The 27,332-nt window shown below is 47.6% G+C and overlaps 1 long non-coding RNA gene across 1 annotated transcript in view; it reads right to left on the bottom strand.

The window, feature by feature from the left end:
• Positions 1 to 26,353, bottom strand: part of LOC140428770 (uncharacterized) — a 34,915-nt gene extending 8,562 nt beyond the window's left edge. The window contains exon 1 of the long non-coding RNA XR_011948872.1: positions 26,267 to 26,353. This is a non-coding gene — a long non-coding RNA (uncharacterized lncRNA). The remainder of the gene's footprint in view (positions 1 to 26,266) is intronic.
• Between the last annotated feature and the right edge of the window lie 979 nt (positions 26,354 to 27,332).

Genomic DNA, 27,332 nt, shown 5'->3' with positions numbered 1-27,332 from the left:
CAGGTCATGTGACCCTTCCAAACCTCAACTTTCAAGGGTCTCGCAATTATAGCAAACAATAATTCTATAATTCAGACAGCTGAAATGTGCTTTTTGTTTCGAAAAACATAGAATGGGGATTGATTTCACACCAAAACTTAACCATCAATTTTTCACTTGTGGTGTGAGGGTGGGTCCGGTGAAGCGGCTTCAAGCTCACCCTCAGCTTGCCGAAGCGAAGCCTGGTTCATTTTAACTCCTGAGACTCATTTACAGCCCCCACTCCCACCTCAATCACACATTAATAATGTTGTGCCAGTGGCAAGGAGTTTGGTGCCATGGCACGGCTCCACTCTGTGAGAACAGTGCCTGGCAGTCAGCTAAGTGGGTAGTGTGGGTGGGCAAACACTGGGGTTCAGGGAAGCCTAGTGTTCAAGTTTTTCATGTGGAACCCAGGGGAATGTTCCTTCTCATCCAGGCCACAAGAAAATCATTAAAACATATAATCAAAAGATCTTTTCAGCCCTCCTCGGGGCCTGCAGATTCTTCACAACTAATACCCCTGACAAGGCCTACAGTCGAGGTTTGTGATGAACGGTTACTGCCTTATCATCATGTAAGGTGATGTCCCCTTTAAGACCAGGCTTGGAACCCTGGGGACTCCGCCTCTGGCTCCGCCCATCTGGGAGCCATACATAAAGGCCTGCCTCATGGTCTGTATAGCAGTCAGCTCTCGTCCAAATCTGTAGCACAGTTATTAGCCTAATAAAGCCTTCTTTACAGTTTAATCTCTAAGCATCATTATTGAGGGTACCTCAATTTATTAGGCTAAACTAGATTCAGGATGGACGCAGGCCTAAAACCAGAGAAGCTCAATCTGAAAGCACGAACGCCGGAGGCAAAGGAAATTTTTAAATACTGGCTGCGGTGCTTCGAGGCCTACCTGGTCCGCAGAGACTCCCATCCTGGGGCCACGCAAGCTGCGTCTACTCCACGCCCGGGTGAGTCACAGAATCTCCGCCACGCTCGAAAAGGCGACGACTTATGAGGAAGCGATTGAGTTGCTCCGCAAGCGGTTTGTCAAACCCGTCAATGAGGTGCACGCCCGGCATCTGCTCTCTACCTGCCGGCAGCGCTCGGGGGAATCGCTCGACGAGTTTGTTGAGAAACTCACCGCGCTGGCCAGGGACCGTGACCATCAGGATGTGACAGGGGAAGTCCATATGAACCTGCACATCAGAGATTCTTTCGTGTCGGGCATCCGCTCGACCTACATCCAGCAACGACTGCTCGAAAACGGGGCAAAAGACCTCCAGGAGACGCTAACGCTCGCCTCCTCGCTGGAGGTGGCCCGACATAACTTGGGTACGTACCCCGCGGACTCTGCCAGCCCCCCCCGGACTTCCTCAGACTCGCCCGTATTACAGGCCTGCGCCACGCGGCGACCCGCTCACCATGGGGGCACACCTTGCTACTTCTGCGGGCAGGGCCAGCACCCACGCCCACGCTGCCCAGCCCGCTCCGCGATCTGCAGCGACTGCGGGAAGAAAGGGCACTTTGCGAGGGTCTGCCTGGCCAGACCCAGGGGCCAGAAAAACAGAGAACAGCCGGCCCGAAAATCAGGCTCTCAGGCCCGCAGGCCTCGCAATGCTGCTGCGCACCGACCCGACACGTCCTCTTCTGACGCGTCATCAGCCTCGTGCGAATCATGGGAGCGGCCATCTGGTCGGCGGCCATATTCTCGACCCGACACGTGCGACCAACGGCAGCGGCCATTTTACGACTCCGACTACCCGCGACTGGGTGCGATCACCCTCGATCAAACTCGGCCAAAACACCTGCAGAACTCCATGATGCAGGTCCAGGTCAACGGGCACGATACTGCATGCCTCTTCGACTCCGGGAGCACGGAGAGCTTTATCCACCCTGAAACGGTAAGGCGCTGCTCCCTACGCACCCATCCCACATCCCAAACCATAGCCCTCGCATCTGGGTCCCACTCGGTACAAATCACGGGGTACTGTATTGCGGATCTCTCAATCCAGGGTGCCAAATACACCCGTTTCAAATTTTATATCCTCCCTCACCTTTGTGCCCCCCTGCTGCTCGGACTGGATTTCCAGTGCAGCCACCGAAGCCTGACACTGAAGTTCGGCGGACCCTTGCCCCCCCTCACGGTGTGCTGCCTTGCGACACTTAAAGTCGCACCCTCCTCGCTATTCGCTAACCTCACTCCCGACTGTAAGCCCGTCGCCACCAGGAGCCGGCGCTACAGTGCCCAAGATATGGCTTTTATCAAGTCAGAGGTCCAGCGTTTACTGGGAGAGGGGGTCATCGAGGCTAGCAACAGCCCTTGGAGAGCGCAAGTGGTGTTAGTCCGGTCCGGGGAGAAGAAACGGATGGTCGTGGATTATAGCCAGACCATAAACCGATTCACGCAGCTTGATGCGTACCCCCTTCCTCGCATCGCGGAAATGGTAAATCGGATCGCCCAATACCGAGTCTTTTCCACGGTCGACCTCAAATCTGCCTACCACCAGCTCCCCATCCGACCAAAAGACCGCCCCTATACTGCCTTCGAAGCAGCCGGCCGGCTCTTCCACTTCCTCAGGGTCCCCTTTGGTGTCACAAATGGGGTCTCCGTCTTTCAAAGGGCGATGGACCAAATGGTGGACCAGTACGGTTTGCGGGCTACATACCCGTACTTGGACAATGTCACCATCTGCGGCCATGATCAGCAGGACCATGACGCTAACCTCAAAAAGTTCTTCCAGACCGCCCGAGCCCTTAACCTGACCTATAACGAGGGCAAATGCGTTTTCCACACCACCCGGCTGGCCATCCTCGACTATGTCGTGGAAGACGGGGTCCTAGGTCCCGACCCCAACCGCATGCGCCCCCTTAAGGAACTCCCTCTCCCCCGCAGCCTCAAGGCCCTCAAACGGTGCTTGGGGCTTTTCTCCTATTACGCCCAGTGGGTCCCCAAGTATGCGGACAAAGCCCGCCCACTCCTAAAGACCACCACTTTTCCCATCTCGGGTGAGGCTCAATTGGCCTTCAACCGCATCAAGGCCGACATCATCAAGGCCGCCATGCACGCGGTGGACGAAACCATCCCTTTCCAGGTAGAGAGCGATGCATCAGACATCGCCCTGGCTGCTACCCTCAATCAAGGAGGCAGACCAGTAGCGTTCTTCTCCCGAACCCTCACCGCCTCCGAGATTCGACACTCTGCAGTCGGAAAGGAGGCACAAGCCATTGTGGAGGCTGTGCGGCGCTGGAGACACTACCTCGCCGGTAGGAGGTTTACCCTCGTCACCGACCAACGGTCGGTCGCCTATATGTTCGATAACACGCAACGGGGCAAAATAAAAAACGATAAAATTTTGAGGTGGAGGATCGAACTCTCCACCTACTCGTACGATATCAAGTATCGTCCAGGGGAGCTCAACGAGCCCCCAGATGCCCTGTCCCGCGGCACATGCGCCAACGCGCAGGAGGACCGCCTGCAAGCCATCCACAATGACCTCTGCCACCCAGGGGTTACCCGGCTCATCCATTTCATCAAGTCCCGCAACCTACCTTACTCAACCAAGGAGGTCAAGGCCATGGTCAGGGCCTGCCAGGTCTGTGCGGAGTGCAAACCGCACTTCTATCGGCCAGACAAGGTTCGGCTCGTGAAGGCCTCGGGCCCCTTTGAGCAACTGAGCGTGGACTTCAAGGGGCCCCTCCCGTCCACCAACCGTTATGCCTATTTCCTCACCGTGATCGATGAGTTCTCCCGTTTCCCATTCGCCATTCCCTGCACCGACATGACCTCAGCCACAGTGATTAAGGCACTGCACAGCATCTTCACCCTGTTCGGTTTCCCTGCTTATATCCACAGCGACCGGGGTACATCGTTCATGAGCGATGAACTGCGTCAGTATCTGCTCAGCAAAGGCATCGCCTCGAGCAGAACGACCAGCTATAACCCACGGGGAAACGGGCAGGTGGAGAGGGAGAACGCGACCGTGTGGAAGGCTGTCCTTCTGGCCCTGCGGTCGAGAAATCTCCCAACCACCCACTGGCAGGAGGTCCTACCCGATGCCCTACACTCCATTAGGTCACTCCTCTGCACGGCCACAAATGAGACCCCTCATGAGCGATTGTTTCTCTTCCCCAGGAAGTCTACCTCCGGGGTCTCGCTTCCACCTTGGCTGACGACTCCGGGACCTGTTCTTCTCCGGAGGCACGCGAGGAGCCATAAGGTCCGTTGAAAAGTTGAAATAGTTGAAAAGGTCCGACTGCTCCACGCCAACCCCAGTTACGCCTACGTGGAGTACTCCGACGACAGGCAAGATACGGTTTCCCTCCGGGATCTGGCGCCCGCTGGATCCTCCACCACAGACGCCCCTTCCCGCGCCGCTCCCCTGCAGGACTCGTCGCCCCCTACAACACACCCCCTTCAGGCCCTACCACCCGTTGGTGAGCTCCTACCGTGCGCCCCTTGCGCCCCCCCTTTACACACCCCGCCAACCCATCCAATTACCGACCTATCAGTCTATTATCCATCATCAGCAAAGTGATGGAAGGAGACATCAATGGTGCTATCAAGCGGCACTTACTCAGCAATAACCTGCTCACAGACGCTCAGTTTGGGTTCCACTCAAGGTCACTCAGCTCCTGACCTTATTACAGCCTTAGTTCAAACATGGACAAAAGAGCTGAATACCAGAGGTTTGGTGAGAGTGTCTGCCCTTGACATCAAGGCAGCATTTGACCAAGTATGGCATCAAGGAGCCCGAGTTAAACTGGAGTCAATGGGAATCAGGGGAAAAACTCTCCCCTGGTTTGAGTCATACCTGGTAGAAAGGAAGATGGTTGTGGTGGTTGGAGGTCAACCATCTCAACTCCAGGACATCACTGCAGAAATTCCTCAGGGTAGTGTCCTAGGCGCAACATTCTTCAGCTGCTTCATCAATGACCTTCCTTCCATCATAAGGTCAGAAGTGGGGATGTTTGCGGATGACTGCACAATGTTCAGCACCATTCATGACTCCTCAGCTCCTTCAAGAGAGGTTCTAACCACCGCCCCTTGACAGTCAGTAGCATTACCATCGCTGAATCCCCACTATCAACATCCTGGGGGTTACCATTGATCAGAAACTGAACTGGACTAGCCACATTAATACTGTGGCTATGAAAGCAGGTCAAAGAAGATGAATCCTACAGTGAGTAACTCACCTCCTGACCCCCCAAAACCTGTCCACCATCTACAAGGCACAAGTCAGGAGTATAATGGAATACTCCACTTGCCTAGATGAGGGAAGCTCCAACAACACTCAAGATGCCCGACACCATCCAAGACAAAGCAACCCGCTTGATTGTTCCACGTTCCACAAACATTCAAACCCTCCACCACTGATGAACAGTGCAGCCATGTGTACCATCTACAAGATGCACTGCAGTAACTCACCAAGATTCCTTAGACAGCACCTTCCAAACCCATGATCACTACCATCTAGGACAAGAGCAGCAGATACCTGGGAACCCCACCACCTGGAGGTTCCCCGCCAAGGCACTCATCACTCTGACTTGGAAATATGTCGCTGTTCCTTTACTGTCGCTGAGGCAACATCTTGGAACTCCCTCCCTAACAGCACAATGTGTGTGCCTGCACCTCAAGGAGTGCAGCAATTCAAGAAGGAAACTCATCACCACCTTCTGAAGGGCAACTAGGGATGGGCAATAAATACTGGCCTAACCAGCGACGCTCACATCTCGTAAAGTAGCACAGTAGCATAGTGGTTAGCACTGTGGCTTCACAGCGCAAGGTCCCATGTTCGATTCCCGGCTTGGGTCACTGTCTGTGCGGAGTCTGCACGTTCTCCCCGTATCTGTGTGGTGCTCTGGTTTCCTCCCACAAGTCCCAAAAGACGTGCTGTTAGGTAATTTGGACATTCTGAATTTTCCCTGAACAGGCGCCGGAATGTGGCGACCAGGTGATTTCCACAGTAACTTCAATTACAGCATTAATGTAAGCCTACTTGTGACAATAAAGATGATGATGATGATTATTATTATTATTACTATTAAATGAATTTTTAAAAAATTCCACTGTGTCTAGAATGCGGTGCAATTTTCAATGGGAGGTTTGGGTGGGTGAAGGTAGGGGAGTGCGGTTGTGTCTGGAATCCACCATACCTCCAGGTAACGGTTGTTAAGGTATTGGTGGAGCCAATTAAAAGGCCCCACTGGACCAGCTTGGGACTTTAATCAACAGGAACAGGGAACAAGTGGACTTGGATTTCCACTGAGTCGGGTTGACTAGGGAACCCTTTGAAAATGGTGGGTGGGTCCCAATTGTGGAATTCTTGACCCCATTCCCAGGCTGTCTGAGTTTTCGGAGTACCTTTGAAGGTATGGCTGGTTCCTGTCAGAAGCCCACACCCAGCATTCCGGACCTGGTTGGTTCCATTGTGGAGATAAGCATGTCCTGCTCTGCGGCAGGCTTCATGGAGTTGGGCCAGGTTTTAAAGAGCCAATATTCATGGCCCCTCAGAGGAATCATGAACCCCAGTCAGCATGACCGGAACTTTTAAAAGTTAGTTCAAAGATCTCATTGACTGACTGCCCTTGGCGCCACAATGACTCAAGGATCTCCAACAATTAGGAACCCGTCCACCTCTGATGCTGAAGAAAGACCTTCCTTGTCTGTGACATCTGAGGTCCAGCATCTTCACCCTGCAGAGTGTGACTGTGTCTATCCATCATTTGTGAAAGAGACGGGTCACAGTGGACCCTGCCTCCAGCTACTCATTGGTAACATGATTCTCATCCAGTGCTCCCTGCTCTAATCTAGGTTGCGGTCTGAATGAGGTGAATGTGTATGTGCTGCCGGTTGGTGTGGAGGTAGGTTGTCACAGTACTGGCTCTGTGGAATCTCAGCCGTCCCTGCTGAGGAGGCCAGCAATGTATACATTGGTTCAATCTGCACGGCTCAGGCTGCAGGCCCTTCAGGGGAGGCAGGGAGAAGAATCTGTGGATGAGAACTCAGAAAGCTCAACAGGAGCATCTGAACAAGCAAGCATATACATGACACTGGTTGATGGTTCAACATAAACATTGGGCAGAAGTCTTCTTCATAGATTATATTTAAGGATAGAGATATCGAATGATGTGGCGCTTCCTGGCTTCCAGCCTGACCATCACCAATGGACTGTTTCGATATGGCCCATGTAATGTCTAGCACCACCACCTCTATTGGTGTAGATTTGGCACTCCACCTCATCTCTGCACCATCTCTCAGGTATTGCATGTGTGCTTCTCCTGAAATATGAGGGGAGAGTGATGCATGAAAGGGCTGTTCTCTTTTAGCTCTCACAGCATGCCATTGATGTGAGCCATTTCTCTACTTGGTGATGACCCTTTCTCAGTTTCACCCCAAATGCTTAGGTTCCTGATACCTCACTGATAGGACTGGGTACTCACTCTGACAAAATTACAGAGTATTGCGGGCTCGCAGTCTGCTGAAGTCGTGAACATGCTGCTGCGTACAAAGTTAGAATCCTGTCGCCTGGGTGCAGCTTGCCACTCACCCTCCCAGATCTTATAAGATCATTGAAGCGCTTGGTTCTCCTTGTCATTTTGTGACTGTTTGCCTCCTCTGTTGCCTCCAAAAGTACTTCATTTGCTGCAAAGTGGTTTGGGATGCCCTGTGGGAATGAAAGGCGCTATATAAATACAAGTCTCTCTTTTTTAAAACAGGTATGGTGATTCCAACCAAATTTTCTCCCAAGTTGACAAAATCCAAAATCTGTCTCTGGGTACTTAGCTGGGTCCTAGCTATGGAATTGTTCCAGAACAGAAGACGCTCAAGCTTTCAGGATAAAGTGGGGTAGGGGTGGGAGTGGGTGGAGATGGGAGAGGTGATAGAGTTTGTGGGGGTGACCAGGTCAATCAGTAACTTGCAGTTTCCACAACTTGTTGATTGTTGCCTCTTGCCCCAGCAGGAGTGAGATTGAGTGAGCATTTGCAACATTTGTACAGCAATGTAAAATAATCCCACAACGCTGTGGATCTTCCAAGATATGTGCATCGGGTTGAGGATGGCCCTATTGCAAACCGCTTTTAAAAATAAAAACCTCAAATGCTAGTTTTTCTTGCAATGTGTACTCACTAACCATGTTGAACAATCGTTATATTATTTTTTTTAAAACCAAAAGGAAGAAAAGAACAGATGAGTCACAGGAAAAGGTTAATGCTGAAATACATCCTGATGTGGTAGAGAATGTATCTGGCTTTTTGATCTGATGATTTGAAATCGTACTTCATCAAATTGTTTACAGCCTCGTAAATCATCTCGATTAGGTGTGTTCATTTATGTTGTCCCTTGGACTGCAACATTTAAAAAATTGGGACAAAGAAACAGATTGGGAAACCACATTCCTAAGTTCCTGAGTTGTGTGAATTATTTTGTGTTTCCATCGCAAGAAACTTGCGAGCCCTATATTTTCCAGGAGGTTCAGAAAAGAAAGGAAGAGTTAGGTGAAACTATGGTTAGCTGGGCTATCAGAACAAAAGCGAAAGATCATAGTGGCTCACAAAACGTGAAATGGCACTGTATTTTACTGGGTGAACGTGGTTTGGCAGGTTGCTTTAAAATAATGACAGAATAAATCAGCTGGTCAATACACTGTGGTGCATGGACTTTTTACAAATAGTAGATTAACTCTCCACAGCATGACATGCCAGGAAATGCAATTTCGCAGAATTCTCTGATCATTCATACTTGGAGCTGATCCAGTCTTCACAATGAGCCCCATTGGAGCAGGCTAAACATTAAGAGCAGAAATTATAAATCTAGGTCATCGAGACGGGCGAAGCTTGCCATAAACAGGAAACCTTGCTCAGAGCTTGTAACTAGGAAACTTAGCACAAGATAAAATGAAAAATCTTCAGACTTTATTGTAACCACATTGATTTATGTACCCGTAGAAAATATGGTTGCCTTTTGTAATTAACATTGGACAGAGAAGATTTACATGCCAGAAACTAAATGGTATCACTGTATTTATGGAATAATTATTTTCATATTAAATTACAATTTTCAGTCACAGTGATGGAATGGGAGACCCGCGAGCACCAGGAGCTTCATTGCTGTATTTGATCCGCATCAGTTAGAGCAATAAGCTCACATTTGTTAGCCAATCACAGAGGTGAGATTCAAACAAATACAAATGTTGATTTGCACCAATTGCAATACTAGCTCTGGAGGAAATGAAGACAATCTCCCCTCCCCAAGTGATTAAACAAAAGGCCAATCTCACACAGGAATAAAACTAACATGTGACCTTTCCCTTTCACAAAGAGAACTGAAAGATCGTTCCTTTCACCCCTCCCCCAGTTTTAAAGCATTTGAGGTCTGCGAGCAGAAGGGAACACCTAAATGTCAAATTGTCAAATTGTCTTCTTGCAGCTTTGTTGGGTTAACCTGTGCAAGATGTTGTTTCACGGAATAAATATTTATTGTAAACATTTATCCACGCATAACACATTTCAGGTCAAATGTATTTAAAACAGAGAAGCACACTACTAAAATGAAAGACTAGAGCAAACTCCCTGTTTTTCTTTCAATTTTCTGGTTTCTAAGTCACGAATACAATACAGAGATTTTATCCCTTCCAGTCCACTCTGATCTATGGTTATCTTTTCCAAATACAGACCAGGGTAGTGTCAGGAAAACAAAAGTAGTTTTAAGGGATTTATGTTTCTATTGGTAAACATTGGAAATAAAGGGATGGAGTCTCCCAAAATAGGGCTGTGTCCCCACACCAGCGTAAAAATGCAGGCGTTGCCCTCCCGAGTTTTCTGAAAAAATACCAGCCGATTCATTTATCTCCAGGGGGCTAGCAGGGACCCAGCATGCTTCACGCAGCTTTGGCGGACTTGGACCGCGGAGGCATTTGGAAGATGCAGGCCCCCCCGACCGGCCACGCTCCCGAGGATCTGTCCGGCCCAATCTCTCCCCTGGCCGCACGTAAGGCTCCCTCCCGGTGCCCGATCCCCCCGCCCCGCCCATCAGGACGGCCGTGGACTGAGGCCACAGCCGCCATGAGAGAGTCCCGACAGGCCATAGCATGTTAGTTCCACTCCGTCAGGAACTCGGCCGGTCGGGAGTGGAGGATCGCTGGGCGGGCCTCTGGAAATGGCCCCCCAGCCGCGCGGAATAATTCACAAATGTGCGGATATTCGGGGCCAGGAGAATCGCCGGACTGGTGCCGGGCACGATTTCATCGTGAAATTTGGTTCTCCGCCCCACCGCCAAACGCGAATTTGGTGCGGGGCTGCGGAGAATTCAGCTCAAGGTATAGTTTTATGTCCGTTTAATGTTTCTCTGCCAAGAAGGGTAAAACCTATAGTTAGATTCATGCTGGACAAAGGTGTTTGTATGTGTGGGGGTTGGCTTAAATTCCAACTGTGATTCTATTGTTCTTAGAGAGGGTTGCAGTGTGTAGAATAAATAGAACTAGCATGAGTTGTTTAGCAACTGAAAGCCCTTTTAAAGATAAAATATCTTTTAAGTTTTAGATTCAGCTGAATTTGTTGTAATTGGGGACAGGGCACCGGGAAATGAACCATTCTCAACTCGTGGACAGGACAAGGGAGTTGCAAATAGGCAAGCTTCCTAAAAAACAATTTAACAGTCTCGATAACCAGGGAATTTGGACAGAAATAATGTTTAAGACGACTGGAGTTAAAAGAACAGAGACCAAGGTATGTAGCAGAAGAATTCAAGTAAGAGTAAACATAGTGTTCCGAGTTAAAGGGACATTGTAGTAACTAAAGTGGGACAGCAGACTTCAAAGGTAAGTCAATATCTGATGCCATTTTAATAGTCTGGGAATCATGAGTTAAAGCAATGGTGAACAGTTTGTACAGCAGTCAAGGCAAAGAAATCCTGGGACTTCCGGTCATGGCCATGGAGTGAATGGTCACACACAGGGCAGCTCCAGCTTGAAGGCATTGATTTGAGCTCTTTTTACCCGAAAACGGGGGAAATTAGACAGGAAAGAGTAGCTGAAGTTGTAGACGAGAAGTTCCCCCGGGAGTGGCATGTCTGCTGGTTATCAGACCCGGAAGAAGACGGTTAAAGACCTGACCAAGGAACTGGAGAGACCTGTGGCACAGCAACAATTGGAAAGATGGGGGAGGGGGAAGGGTTGTTGCATATTGGAAAACCCCAGATGGAGCAGATGATGGCATTCATCAGAGACGAGTTCTGCCAGCAATGAAAGGAGATGCAGGAAGGCCGATCAAAGGCATCGAAGGTGCACCCTTGAAAGGCTCGATGGAGAGAGTAGAGAAGTGCTTGGGGGCACAGGGGTCACAGATCATGGAGACGGAGAGGAGGCCAATGACTTTACTAAAAACTTTTGGGGAGAACTGAACGTTGATGGGAGACGGAGGAGCTGGAACAACAGAGTTCGGAAGACGCAGGTATTGCGGGGGCTGGAGGGTGGTGGGAGATTCTTTTCTTCCAAGGTGGAGGGTTTTCATTGGGCCGACTATTTGTTGCAGGGTTAATAAGTTTGTAAGGGGGCAACTGACCCACCCCCACCTCTTGCTGCCTGTGATGGTGTTTATTTTTTCAGACGACCTGTGGCTTTGGATGTGTCTTTGTTTGGATGGGGGAGGATGTGGTCCACAGGGAGCTGCTTACACAGATCAAAGAGGACAGAATTGGTAGGGAACAGTAGAGGGGAATGGAGGCACCAGCCTCTGGTAAGGTTCATAACATGGAATATACGGGGGCTGGACAAGCCGGTGAAGAGGTTTTGCGCCTTTGCACACTTGAGGAGCTTGAAGGCAGGGGTGGTCTCCCTGCAGGATCAGGTTAGGTTGAGAAAGGATGGGTGGGTCAGGCATTTCACTCAGGGTTTGATTCAAAGTCACGGGGGTGGCCATCCTGCTGATTAAAGAGATGGGGTTTGTAGGGGCGAAGGAAGTGCGGGATCCAGGAGGGAGATACGTGATAGTGAGCGGGGTGCTGGAGGGGACGCCGGTGGTGCTAGTGAATGTTTATGCACCGAATTGGGATGATGTGAGGTTTGTGAAGGGGTTGCAGGAAGCGACCTGGACATGTATCAGATGATCATGGGAGGAAATTTTAATTGTGTGCTGGCGCCGAGGGTGGACAGGTCGAATCTCAAGTCAATGTGACGGCTGGGGATGGCAAAGGAGCTGGGAGGGTCAATGGAAAGGATGGGAATGGTGGATCCGTAGAGGTTTAGGAACACAGGGGAGAGGAGTACTCCTTCTTTTCGCACTCCTTCTCAAGGGCACTTAGCGATGGACAATATTGCTGACAAAGCCAGTGATGCCCACATCCCATGAATGAATAAAATCTTCTCTTTTGCCTTGCATCTTGATGCTCCACCTCAATAAGGGTGGCATTTGTCTTTTTAGGGAGCAATTGTCCCTTCTGCCATACCTGTGCCATCTTTCGGGTTCATTTCTTCTTGAACAGCACTGAAACTTTGCTTCTCATAGTTATGGAAGTTACAACAGGGAATTAAGCCATTCAGCCCAATGAGTCCACTTTGCTGTTTACCTTCCACATGGACACACAGTGATAATCACATTAAGCCACCCTATTTCCCCAGTCCTTTAAATATTGGCCTGTATGCCTTAACTACTAGCCCTGATAATGTATTGCATACCCTCAGGAGACATTGTGTAAAAGAAAAGTTGCTCCCTGTTCCAAATCTTTTACTTTCGTTTTGTATCTGTATCTCCTCATTTTGGGCACCATGACCACTAGAAAGAATCTGCTAACAATTACTCTGTTTTTGTCTTTTCCTAATCCTAAACACTGCCCCATTATCTTCAGGAACGCCGCTGAAAAGATGACTGCAAACTGTGCCTTTTTTCCCATTTGCCTGTATTTTCTCACAAGAATGCTTTTATGTCATTTGATCCAAGTAAGCAATCTTCTAAACAAACAGGATTTTGTGTGGGTTAATTTGATTTGAATGGGTTTGCGACAAAATGAGTCATCTCTGCCAGGGCATTGTTGTGGGTGGCACATTTGGTCACTGATCTCTGGCTTCGGAGGGGGAAAATTGGTCAGGGATCCGGCTCCTGACTGTCAGTCAGCAACCTCTGCAGAAGTGGATGTGTGTTGGCATTGGCTGAAGTAAGGATGCCGAGCACATCTGAATAACCTCACATGTAAGAAAGGACACTCAGGTGAAGTATAACAGGATGGTCAGTGCTCAAGGAGTTACTGACAATATAGCTCGAGGCTGTAAGTAACATTTAAGAAATTGCCGTTCTTCAATCAAGTCTAACCAGTTGTAAAGCAGAGGTTGAGTTGTGCTCAGTGAACCACGAGAGTTGCAAAAATATTATTCATCATTAAATGCAAAACACTTACTTCTCTCATGAATAATACCTGTGACTCGATGCATTTTGACCTTGGGAAACTAGCCATAATATAATAACCAGCAGCTTTATTTTATTAATAATGTCTCATATATGCCTCTGTTGTGTTTCTTTCAAGTTCTCCAGTTCTCCACCTATCTGATGCCAAGGCTGTGAGCAAGCAACGAAACCTCTGTTTAATATCATGCCATGGGGACCCATGTAAAATAATCTTGCATCCAAACATGCCACTGGTAAATTGAAACTGGCAACAAAGTAACTCAGAATTTGCGGATTACAAAAGATTCCAAGATGACTGGCCATGTAACATCTGCACATTTAATTTTAAATTGAGTGTACAGTTTCTCATTATAACCTATTCTTACCCAAAACCTCCACACCACAGAGCTCTCACCTCCATTGGTTGTTCTATAATTTTCAAAATTTAAATCCCAAATTTGTATCACTTCATTATTATTTTTTGTTAAATTCTTCACAGGATACAGGTGTAACTGGCAATGTCAGAATTTGTTTGCCATCCCTAAATGCCTTTGAAGTGAATAGTTTTTTAAAATAAATTTAGAGTACCCAATTATTTTTTTTCCCAATTAAGGGGCAATTTAGCATGGCCAATCCACCTACCCTGCATATCTTTGTGTTGTGGGGACGAAACCCACGCAAATATGGGGAAAATGTGCAAACTTCATGTCATAATATACTCATCAGTATATGGTGGTGCAGAGACACACACTGATTGACACACTGCAAGACCAATCAACACACACAACACAGCAGCCAATCACCAGTTAGGGCACGGTCACTATAAAGTCAGAGGGCACCAGTTTTCCCGCTCATTCGGGATGCAGCCTCTGAGAGAGACAGAGCCCGCAGTCAGTAGCACAAACATCCACCATGTGCTAGCAGTATAGGCTGGTCAGGTTAGGCATAGGTCTTCAGTCAATCTGACATAGTGTCGACCCACCGTGCAAGTATGTTTAGCAGCTCTTAGTTAAATAAAATAGAGTTGTACTATTACAAGTGTTGGCAGCCTGTCTATGTTACTGCTAAGGTAAACGCAGTCTCCACAGATCCAGAGTACCCAACACATCACTCCACACGGACAGTGACCCAGAGCTGGGATCGAACCTGAGACCTCGGCACCGTGAGGTAGCAATGCTAACCACTGCGCCATCGTGCTGCCCTTGAAGTGAATAGGTTACTGAGCCATTTCAGAGTCAGCCATGTTCCGGAGTTACATGTAGGGTCAGACCTGGTAAAGATGGCAGATTTACTCCCACCTGAAGGGCATTAGGTGATGTTTACAACAATCAGTGATAGTTTCATGGCTGCCATTACTGAAATTAGTTGTAATTTCAAATTTATCTATTGAATTTAAATTCGACCAGATGTCAAGTTTGGATTTGAACCCATGTCACCGGAGCATTAGCCTGAGCCTCTGGATTACTAGTCCAGTGACATTACCATGACATCATCATCTCCCCTGATCCACAGCAAATTACTTTTTGACCTTGGTGCTACTAACTTTGGTCTTATCATGCTTTCCAACAAGAGGGAACAGTTATCGCTGGGAACCTTAGATTGTGTTAATTCAATTTCAGAAGAGGAAGGCATTTTTGTAACAGGTCTCAACCTAATTAAATAATAAAACTGTGCGCAAGTCCCTCCTGAGCCAGCATCTCTTTTGTAACAAGATAATCACAGTGCTATTTCTCAAACAGCATTTTCAGATCAATATTGCAGTTTTTGACAATAATCTTGGATTGTGCCTTCATGATCAGAGCATATTAATCACTGCCAGACAGCTCCTGGTGCTCATGTATGCTTCCTATCTATATGGAACTAAACTCAGCCAACTTGGTTCTATTTAAATTGAATTATTGTTACATTGCACACTTTTACATTGAAATTAATTTTGGCTCCAAAGATGTAGTGACAGATGGTTGTTCCAGAATGCGCAGCTGTTGAGGGATGACCTCTTACGATACCTTTGAGGTGGGGTGGGTAACCAACCCTTCATGCCAAGCAGGTGGATATGTGTCCTTTTGCTCAAATGACCAGCTGTATCAGTGCTGATTTCCAAGTGAGCATGACTTGACTTGTTTTTCTTCGTTCAAATGCCCTTTTACTGGCATCTTTACTGTTGGGGTATAATATTAGCCTTCGTAATGGTACAGTGCATTTCCTTTCCCTCTCAAGAGAAAATGACTGAGGATGGCATGTGTGGAGGCTGTTCCTTGCACATTGTTGTATCTGTTGTATATTGCATTGACCTCACAGTATTACATGCTAAGCACCTTTAAAGTTGGGGTGCAATGTCCAATGTTAGCAGCTCTTAAAAGATTGGAGCCCAACAATCAACCTTAATAAGTCGAGGCAGGCGAATACACTGCCCCACCAAATTTCCATCCTCTCCCCTGCATAAATTACCACTCATCTAAAACCACTCTACTGTCCGTATCATATCTTAGGCCATGTGAGATCTGTGCTTGCCGACCAACATTGGCTCTCTGTCCCATGCTTCATATTTAACATTTTTATTCATATATTCAAATTGTAGCCACCTGGGTTGGCCACTTCCCGACTTAAAATGGAGAACCGCAAAAACTGAAGCGAAATTCAGCCAACACAGGCAAAGACTAGCAAATACAGAAATCATGTGTATTGAAACTTGCAAAACCCAGACAGCACTGAAACCAGCAGCCATCTGCATAGTAATGAGCGATTCCAAGGCACAATCGCAACACTTAAGGTGAATAAAGCCAAGCCAGACTCCTCGGTGCCAGCAGGAACCAAGACAAAGGAAGGCCAACGGACATTTAGGGACCGTCCAGCAATCAGGGAACAACTCCAGTATTGGAGAAATCGATCCAAATGATCGGAACGCAGTCCAATCATTTGGAACCAGGTACGGGGTCCGCCCCGAAGGGCGGGAAGCCCCTGGGGACTATAAAGTTAAGCCCCCAAGTTCAAATCGTCCTTCTTGGCAGGGTCACTCAACAATGCGAATCAACCCCTGAGAGTGAACTGCCCAAGCGGCCACATCAACCAAGTAAGTCTCCAGTCAACGCTTGCTACGAGATAGGCGCTCCTAGCTACAAGTCATAGCTGCTTTTGAATCTTGCAGACTCAGGACCTGAACGAAAGGCCATTTGTTCCCCTGACCTGGTGGGCCAATTCCGAAGCTAAGTATAGGCCTTTTAGTAATAGGAATAGTCTAGAAAGTAGAGTTTATGCATGAGTAGTAATTTACTGTGTATAATAAATATGTTTTGATTTGAATCTTACTAATTGGTGTGTTGAGTTATTGATCATTACTTGAACTTGAACCTCGTGGCGGTATCATAAAGATACCTGACGAATCTAGAGCAAAGCTTAAACAAACAGAGCAAATTACGAATTAAGAGCCAACCAAAAGTTAGCAACAAAATCCCTTTCTAACTTTGACCCATCTTTATGTATGTAACCTGATTTAGCCTTTCAACCCTTTGGGAGTTGATTCTTGTACATCCCCAAATCCCTTTGACCAACATTGTCAGCAGTGTCTTCAACTGTATACAAGCCCTAAGCTCTGAAATCCATTCCCTAAACCTCAATGCCTCTCCTCCTGCTTTTAGACTCTCTGTAAAACCCAGTAGCGACTCCTCCCGATATCTTTTACTTTGACTTGGTGTCAATTTTGTCTTATTATTCTGTGAAGCGCTTTCTGGCATTTCTCTATATTAAATGTGTTATTTAAATACTGCTGCTAACAAATATACTACAGGCAGAAAGAAAAACTACCAGATTTGCCAATGATTGTGCCTTCATTCTTCAATATAAGAACTAGGAGCAGGAGTAGGCCATCTGGCCCCTCGAGCCTGCTCCGCCATTCAATGAGATCGTGGCTGATATTTTGTGGACTCAGCTGAACTTTCCGGCCCGAACACCATGGGCGTGATTCTCCGAGGCCGCGCCGTTTGGGAGAATCGCCGGCCACACCATTATATCGCGCGACGCCGGTCCGACGCTGTCCCGCCACTCTCCCAACTGGCGAGAACGGCCCCATCGGGTTCTGCGCCGCGCCAGCCGGAGAATCGCCCGAGACACTCACAACGGCGATTCTCCGGTACCCCCGCTATTCTCCGGCCCGAATCGGCCGAGCGGCCGCTCCGACACGACAGGTTCCTGCCGCGCCATCCACACCTGTTCGCTGCCGGTGGGAATTGTGCGGGAACGCTGGGGGGCGGCCTGTGGGGGGGAGGGGGGGTTCCTTCACAGGGGGGGGGGGCCTCCGATGGGTCTGGCCTGCAATCGGGACCTACCGATCGGCGGGCCGACCTCTCTAAAGGAGGACCTCCTTTCCTCCGCCACCCCGCAAGATCCATCCGCCATCTTCTTCCGGGGCGGCCTCGGGGAGGACAGCAACCGTGCATGCGCGGTTGACTTCATTTACCCGACACCGGCCGCGTCATTTACGCGGCGCCAAGGCCCAGCGCGTGTTAAATACGCGACCCCGCTCCTAGCCCCCCGGGGGTGGGAGAATAGGGGGCTGGGAGCGGGCTCCGACGCCGGAGTGAAACACTCCAGTTTTCACTCCCGGCATCAGGACTTTGTCTCCCTTTGGGAGAATCGCGCCCGATAACCCTTAATCCCTTTATTCTTCAAAAAAACTATCTATCTTTATCTTAAAAACATTTAATGCAGGAGCATCAACTTTTTCACTGGGCAAGGAATTCCATAGATTCACAACCCTTTGGGTGAAGAAGTTCCTCCTAAACTCAGTCCTAAATCTATTTCCCCTTATTTTCAGGCTATGCCCCCTAGTTCTGCTTTCACCCGCCAGCGGAAACAACCGGCCCGCATCTATCCTATCTATTCCCTTCATAATTTTATATGTTTCTATAAGAGCCCCCCTCATCCTTCTAAATTCCAACGAGTACAGTCCCAGTATACTCAACCTCTCCTCGTATTCCAACCCCTTCAGCTCTGGGATTAACCGAGTGAATCTTCTCTGCACACCCTCCAGCGCCAGTACGTCCTTTCTCAGGTAAGGAGACCAAAACTGAACACAATACTCCAGGTGCGGCCTCACTAACACCTATACAATTGCAGTATAACCTCCCTAGTCTTAAACTCCATCCCTCTAGCAATGAAGGACAAAATTCCATTTGCCTTCTTAATCACCTGTTACACCTGTAAACCAACTTTTTGCGACTCATGCATTAGCACACCCAGGTCTCTCTGCACAGCAGCATGTTTTAATATTTTATCATTTAAATAATAATCCCTTTTGCTGTTATTCCTACCAAATATATAACATACTTTTACTCTCACATACAGAAGCAGGTGTCAATGAAAAATCTTCCTTCTCTGAATGCCACTTCCCTTTTCTACGTTGCAAAATTGTGCTGGGCAGTTTGATATTAAATGATAAGTATTTCATATGTAAAATAGGGCTAGCCACAGTTCTGCTTTTCAAACTTTCCACATTCTACCTTGTAAATTTGTGTTGCTAAGATTGCTGCAACCAAGCACTTCCTGTACATGCACTTTGCAAAGGTTTAAACTCAAAGAGTTTTTCAAAAGGCCTATGAGTCTCGCAAATGTAGATTTTTTTTCTTTAAACTGGGGAGTTCAAATTGCAAGAATTTGGATAAGAAAAGTCAGAGGAAATGACCATTTCTCCCAAGATGTGAAGTAAAAAATTCAAAATATGTAAACTGTTGCCAACTTGGTCATTAGAACAGTGTTCCAACGCAAATGCAAATATTCAGGAAGAAAGGGTATGAGCAAGGATCACGATTTTCAGCTCATATAAAAAGGGTTTAGATTTTAGCTTTTCAATTACAGTCAGACTATCTCCAGCTATAACACCATTATCTCCAGAATTTCCCACAGATTTGGGGCGGGATTCTCCATTCTGAAGACTAAATGCAGTAGTCTAAATGTAGGACTGGAGTAGTCATCCCAGGTTTTCCGCAGATTCTAGGAACGGCACCCAGGAGCAATTCCCTCTCCATCTTCACACAAATTTATGCATGGAGGGGAGCTCGTTGGGATTCTTTTAGAATCCCGGTATCAGGGCGCTATTTTAAGTTGGCGGCCCAATACCGAGGTCTGGCAGGGGCCCCCACAATGCAAATCCTTCCCCCCCACCCCACTGACAAGTAGAGGCATTCCCCCTGCCCCACGAGTGGAATAACAAATCAACAACCCCAACAGCATGCATGCATGAGGGTGACCCAACCCCTGTTACCCACTCACCCATCAGATCTCCCATCAGACCCCATCAGAGACCCCATCAGAGACCCCCATCATTTCCCAACAGGAATCCCCCATCAGACCCCCACAGGGGTCTCTGTTGGGGATCTGATGGTGTTGTCTCTCTTGGGGGTCACCGTTGGGGATCTGATGGTGTGTTGGGAGCTGGGGGTAGGATTTGCATTGTGAGGGGCCCTCTGATGGACTTTTAGAGGCATCTACATTACACACTTGCGCCCTTGACCCACCACAGGGATCACCATGCTTGAAAATACCTGCACCATTCCACACTCGCGAGAATTCTGGCCAAGAGTCCTGTAGCATCCCGGGGGAATGGAGAATTGGGCATCCAGCCTGTGTAACTCACTGCCGCCACTAGCAGCGGACTGGAGCATCAGAACGGGACTGACGCTGTTTTTAACATGATGCTCGATTCTCCGCCGGATCGGGAGCCCCGTTACCGGTGACGGGTGGCGGTTAATCCATCCCATTGTCATTTCTTCCACTCAGTCAGTAGAACCATCCCTCTCCCCTGAGTAGGACAATGCTGGAGGGGGATTCTATGGTCTACCATGTCCAAATGTGTCTGGAAAGATATGAGTGACAATGAAATATGGTTACAGTCAGGGAGGCTATCATGTGACTCTCTCATTTAGACCCAGGCTTGATAAGAACTCCCCTCTCACAAAGGCAAAAAAAATCCCAGTACCATCAGAAAATCTGGAAATGCCATTAAGAAGGAAGAAAAATCCTGAATGTTGGATTTGTTTCACTTTTTGTGGATACATGCTGGGTAATTTTTCACATTAGGTAAATTCTAGTCTCTTAGATATATTGGAATAGCTAAATGGGGGTTAACTAATCCTGGTACACTGGCCTTTGAGCAATACTGTCAGACTGCTGGCAAAGCTCACAGCCTTAGTGTGTCCAATGCTCAGCTGCTCCTTAGTGCCACGCGGGGATAACTGGGTTGCCTCGACACTAGCAACTATGATAATGGAGTCCTCATGGCAAAGTAAAGCAGGGTCATCCGCTTGGCAACTTTGGCTGAAGACATTTTTAAACATTTCAACCTTTCCTTCTTGAACTCACACGCTGGGCTTGATAGTGGGGGATGGAAATGTTCATGGAGCCTGATTGATCGCCAGTCTAGACTAGACAAGTTAGCATTACAGAGCTTTGCTCTTATCCATTGATTATGGCACTCAGCCTTTTTCAGTTGTTAATTTTAAACCTGAGATAGATACATTTTTGTTCAGCAAAGGTATTAAAGGATATGGGCTAAAGGCAGGTATATGGAGTAAGGCCACGGATCAGCCATGGTCTCATTGAATGGCAGACCAGGTTCAAGGGGCTGAATGGCCTACTCTTGTTCCTATGTTCCTATTTCTGTATTTTTGGTGTTTGGCATGCAGGTAGTTCCATGTTATCACTTCATTAGCTAGGTTAATGCCTAAGATATTCTGATATTGCTCCTGACAAGTTCTTCAACTTTCCCCATTGACCAGTGTTGGTCACTTGGCTTTAATGACAATAGAGGAATGAGAGATTTGTGAGGATGTGAGGTCACAGATGACAGTGGAGTACAATTTCCTTCTTCCGAAGACAGACAATGTCACAGGAATGCCAGTTATTGGCTGCTGAATCTGTCTTTAATCTGATTCATTTGGCACAGTGGCAATGTTACAAGGCACACTGGAGGATGGCCTCACTGTTACAATGTGACCTTTTCTACACAGGGCCAATGCTCTGATGAATTCTATCAAGCCTGTGAAGAGACATGTTTGTCACAAGTGGATTGATGATGGTAGAATCGTCATCCAAAAATTACAAATAGGTGACCTCATAGAAATAATCTATTTAGTATTGCAGGAAATACATGGGAATCATTCACTCCCCGCCGCATATGGAGTGGAGTCGGTGTGGGGGAGAGTGGGGGCGGGGTGTGGTTGCAGCTGTTGTTTTCAATTTGTCTGTGTTTGATTATAGTTGTCTGTTTACTATTGATGCTCACTATACTTGATTAGTTGAGCCTTGGTGCGGACTCTGAAGAAAGAAAACAAATGGTAGAAGGGGCCAGAAGCTGAAGCCTGGAGTAGATATTTTAAAGCACTTTGAAAAAAACCTGCTACAGTTAGGAACTAGTGTCGCCGCTGAATATATCTGAGGCATAAAATATACGGGGTGGCACTGTTTTACATTCAGAAATCCAGAAGAATGGGTTTCCTTCAGGGCCTGCTGAATTTAATGGCCAGCCAATTGGGTGAATTTAAAATGGAGATTAAATCTGAGTTATGCAGCCTCAATGTGACATTTAAATCAGCAACATGTCTTTTAGTAATCTTTATTATGTCACAAGTGGGTTTACATTAACACTGCAATGAAGTTACTGTGAAAAGCCCCTAGTCACTACACTCCGGCGCCTGTTCGGGTACACAGAGGGAGAATTCAGAATATCCAATTCACCTAACAAGCACGTCTTTCGGGACTTGTGGGAGGAAACCGGAGCACCCAGAGGAAACTCATGCAGACACAGGGAGAACGTGCAGAGACAGTGACCCAAGCTGGAAATCGAACCCAGGTCCCTGCCGCTGTGAAGCAACAGTGCTAACCACTATGCTATGAGTGGGTTGATTAATCATGCCATGTCCTGCCTCTGTTCAAAGTAGAAGTCAGGAGATTGAGGCAGGTTGTGCTTAGGCTTGAGATTTTTAACATTTGAACATCCTACCCATCCCAAACCCATCTGTTTTGGGGGTTAAAATCCCCCCTTCTGTGATCAATGCTATAAACAAAGGGCAAATCTCAGTATCAACAAGATTGGAATGGATTGTAAGTCAATTAAATTAATAAAGCTTGGTTTTTTTTTTGTTCATTTCCTTCCCTTCCTTCATATTTTCTCACTTCTGTGTCAGGATTATGCATGTTCAGCTTTGGGTCAAAGGATGTGAGCTCAGTCCCTATTGGAAGCCTTGGCACAAATACTAAGCTGGTAATTCAGTGCAATACTAAAGGACTGCTGCAGTGGTGGAGATGGCACCTGCACCTTTAAGAAGCGATAAACTACAGTCTGATCTGCTTGTTCATGTGGACATAAAACATTTCATGGGCATCATTTGAAGAGCAAGGAATTCTCTCTTTTAAAAAAATGTATTTTATTACAAACATGTATCAATACAGGTTACAGCAAAAAAACACCCTGGGAAACATACTTCCCAGTTACCCCCCCCGCAACAAACAGCTCCTCAAACACGGTCACAAACAAGCCCACCTTTTCTCAAACCCCCGTGCAGAGCCCCTTAACTCATATTTTATCTTATCCAACTGAAGGAAGACGTCCAGGTAACCCAACCAAGCCTCTATCCCCGGGGCGATGCCGACCGCCACTCCAGCAATATTCGCCACTGTCCAATCAGTGAGACGAAGGCCACAACATCGGCCTTCCTCCTCTCCATGAATTCCGGCTTCTCTGAAACGCCAAATATCGCCACCAAAGGGTCCTGGTCCACCTCCTCCTCCACTATCCTGACTAAGGCCACAAACACTCCCGCCCAGAATCTTCCCAACTTTTCGCAACCACAAAATATGTGCACGTGATTCGCTGGCCCCTGCCCACACCTGTCACACTCATCTGCTACCCCCTGAAAGAACATAGTCAATCTTGCCCGAGTCATATGCATCCTGTGCACCACCTTAAACTGTATCAGGCTCATCCTTGCACAAGAGGAGGTCCCGTTTACCCTACGCAGTGCCTCATTCCACACTCCCCAATTGGTCTCCCCTCCCAACTCCGCTGCCGATTTCTCCTTGATCATCACCACCTGGTCGTCTCCATGCTCCCCAGCCACTTGTATATATGATCAATTCTTCCCTCCCCTTCCACGCCTGGAAGCAGCAATCGCTCCAGCAGGGTCTATCCCGGCAACCTAGGGAACCACCTCCAGACCTTTCGCACAAAGTCCCTAACCAGCAGATACCTGAACTCACACCCCCTCGGCAGCTCTACTCCCTCCCTTAGCTCCTCCAGACTGTTGAACCCCCCTCCAAATACAGATCCCTCACTATCCATCCCCCCTGGCTCAAACCCATGATTTTCGCACAGCGGTGAAAACAAAGACATCCCTTCCGCCCTAAAATGCCTCCTCAACTGATTCCATATCTTCACTGTGGACTGCACCACCGCGCTCCCTGAATGCCTACTCAGAGTCATTGACAATGCTGCCGTCACCATAGCCCTCAAACTAGGACCCTTACAAGATTCCTCCTCCATCCTAACCCACTCTACACCTTCTCCTTCTCACCACTGCCGTACCTTCTCCACATTCGCTGCCCAATAATAATGAAGCATGTTCTCTCCCCCTCCCCCCCCTCGGCACCTTCCCCGCCCACACAAAGTCCGAAATGATCACATCTAATTTCCGAAAAAAGGCCTTTGGTATAAAGATCGGGAGAGCCTGAAAAATAAACAAGAACCTCAGCAGAATATTCGTTTTACAAGGAGTTCTCTTTGTATCCTGGCCAACACTCCTATGTTAACCAAACAATTTGCACTTTCACACCACTAATACTTTTGCCTGGAAAACAACAGTGACTGCAAATTGGCTGTGAAATATTTGATATATCCAGAGGATGTGAAAGATGCTATATAGATGCAGTTTCTTTCCTGAAAGCAGTAATTGAAACAGTGTACAACTTCAACGTTGCTGACAGCCCTGGGTAACAGCCCAGGAGACATTCATCACCTGCAATCCTTGGTACACATAGCTGGCAAAATAGTTCACCAAAGACAGCATGATTGTTGAGCATGTCTTCACCCAATAGGAGTCATTTTATCTTTAGGCTATAGTGTAAAGTGAGTGATATCAGATTGACAATAGCCTGCTCACTGATGCTCAGTTTGGGTTCCACCAGAGCATTCAGCTCCAGGCCATGGGCTGGATTCTCCCAAAATGAGACTATGTCCCCACGCCGGTCGGGAGCAGAGGTTTGCTGGGCGGGCCTCTGGCAATGGGCCCCCGGCCACGTGGCGTACTCCGTGATCACACCGATTTTCGAGGCCCGAAGAATCGCCGGTCCGGCGCCGGACCCGATTACGGCGTGAAAATGGATTCTCCGCCCCCACACTGGCTGCGATTTTGGCACGGTGCTGCGGAGAATCCAGCCCCTTGTTACAACCTTGATGCAGACAGACAAAATATCTGCTGTGGGATTCTCCATCGGCGGAATCCTCTACTTCACCAGCAGTTCCCCTCGGTAGCCATTGCGCCAGTTTCACGGTTTTAAAAAGGAGTACTAAACAACACCCGTGTGATTTCTCGCTGGAAGCCAGTTAATTCTCGGGAGGCTGTTGCATTAAACGTCAATCTCGCTTATGAGATAGAAATGAATGCAAATGTGAGTTAATGATATGCCTGCAATATTTGGATGGGATCTGGAACTCGCCATTGGGAGCAGGCTGGTTAGCTAGCATACTGATTCGCGCTTGGCACGAATCTCAGTTTTGGCCTTTCCCGCTATTTACCTGGTGCGTCCAGATCCATGCAACATGGTGGTTAAATCGTGCCTTCAATCATCGCTGAACTCTCTGCCATCAATATCCATTGACTAGAAACTTAATTGGACCAGCCACACAAAAACCATGGCGACAAGAGCAGTTCAAAGGCTGGAATTCTGTGGAAAGCATTTTACCTCCAGACTCGCCAAAGCCTTTCCCCCATCTGCAAGGCACAAATCAGAAGGATAATGGAAATCTCGCCACTTGGTTGGCTAACTGCAGCTTTAATATCATTCAAGATGCTCAACATAATCCGGAACTATGCGCCTACTTGACTGGCACATCATTCGTTTCACTAGCAGCACACCATGGCAGCCATGTGTACCATATACAACTTCGGCAATTCAGCAATGCTTCTTTGATAGCACCTTCCAAGCATGTGATGTACAACCCTGAAGAACAATGCCAGCAGGTACATGGGAACACCATCATCTGTACTTTCCCCAGTAATTCACACACCATCCTGACCTGGAACTATTCATCGTTCCTACGTGTACTGGGTCAAAAACCTGGATCTCCCTTCCTAACAGCACTGTGGGAATACTACAACACATCAACGATTCATAGAATTTACAGTGCAGAAGGAGGCCATTCGGCCCATCAAGTCTGCACCGGCCCTTGGAAAGCCCACACCTAACCCCCCCCCCCCCCCCCCCCGTCCCTGTAATCCAGTAACCCCACCCCTAACCTTTTTTGGACACTGAGGACAGTTTAGCATGGCCAATCCACCTAACCTGCACATCTTTGGACTGTGGGAGGAAACCGGAGCACCCAGAGGAAACCCACGCAGACACGAGGAGAACGTGAAGACTCCGCACAGGCAGTGAAGCCGGGAATCGCACCTGGGATCCTGGAGCTGTGAAGCAACAGTGCTAACCACTGTGCTACCTTGCCGCCCAATGTGGCTTATCACCACCTCCTCAGGGAAATGCAGTATAGACAATATATGTTGGCTATGTCAGTGGCCCCTGCTGCAAATAAAAAGATATAAAAATTGAGAGATGCAAAATGGATAAAAAATTCACCCTGACCCATTTTACACCCTTTTACAGAGTCAAAATTTACCCCAATGAGTCTTCGAATGAGCCAAGCAAGCTGTTGTTCAAGACACAGTCTCCTCTCCCGTGATAATTCCATCTCCCTCCCCTGGAATCCAAATGGCAAGAATTCCCTGCCTAGGTCAACAGGTCATCATTTTGATCTGCTTCTACCCCTCCTCCCAGTTCTCTCACATGTTGTGGGGCCCCACTCTGAGTAAAAACACAGCAAGGCTGAAGTCTCCTGCTTCTGGCTAAATAAATATGCAATATCAACCTTTAAAGAACGTTTGAACTTTAAAAGTGATATCAGTTGTTTGGAAATAACTGGGAGCTATTCATTTGTGTCTGAATCAGATGCCAGTGTGAGGAGTGGCCAGCTCAGAAAGCAGTAGCAAAGGTTGCCTTTCAATTAATGGAGGATGTGACACTAGGGTGACTCCAGCTGTGATTAGTGGGGGTGGGGCGAGGTGCAGAAACTCAGAAGCTGTGAAATTGGCCATTTTAAGCGCTGTGCAGGATATCAGCTTCCACTCCATGCAACAGTCGCAGTTGAAAATTTATCAGACATACGGCATTTGTCCGGATTAAGCCTAGTGAATATAATTCCGTTGCTTCAAACATTTGACTTTGTTCAGGATTCAGCATCATTGTTTTGTAACAGCAGTACAATCTTACTACAATCCTTAATTTTGGGCTAATTCACAATAACGATGTTTAATAATTAGAAATTTATGGTAATTATACATTTCTTCATTTCTTTTTGGCGCTTCTGTGAATATGACTGATTTTCATTCCTTACAAAAAATTCAATGTTTACTATTGTTTTGTTAGGATTATTGTGCAGAATGTGGAAAACACATGGCATGCACATCTAGAGGAATCATTGTTGAATCAAAAAGAGCAGAGACTGGCGAAGGAATCTGGAAAGCTCATCTTCTGCACGGTCCATTAGTTTAATGGAAACAGGCAGTGGTCAATATTATTTACTCACTCTTCTCCTCCCCCTCCCTAATTATCTCCACTCCTCGAAGCACAAATCCATGCTACCCAGCAGCTCCACAAGTTTCAGTGCCTCATCCAAGCTTGTGTCA

Source organism: Scyliorhinus torazame, chromosome 8 (genome assembly GCF_047496885.1).
Source record: "Scyliorhinus torazame isolate Kashiwa2021f chromosome 8, sScyTor2.1, whole genome shotgun sequence".
Taxonomy (NCBI): Eukaryota; Metazoa; Chordata; class Chondrichthyes; order Carcharhiniformes; family Scyliorhinidae; genus Scyliorhinus; species Scyliorhinus torazame.
This window is presented reverse-complemented; position numbering and strand designations above follow the sequence as displayed.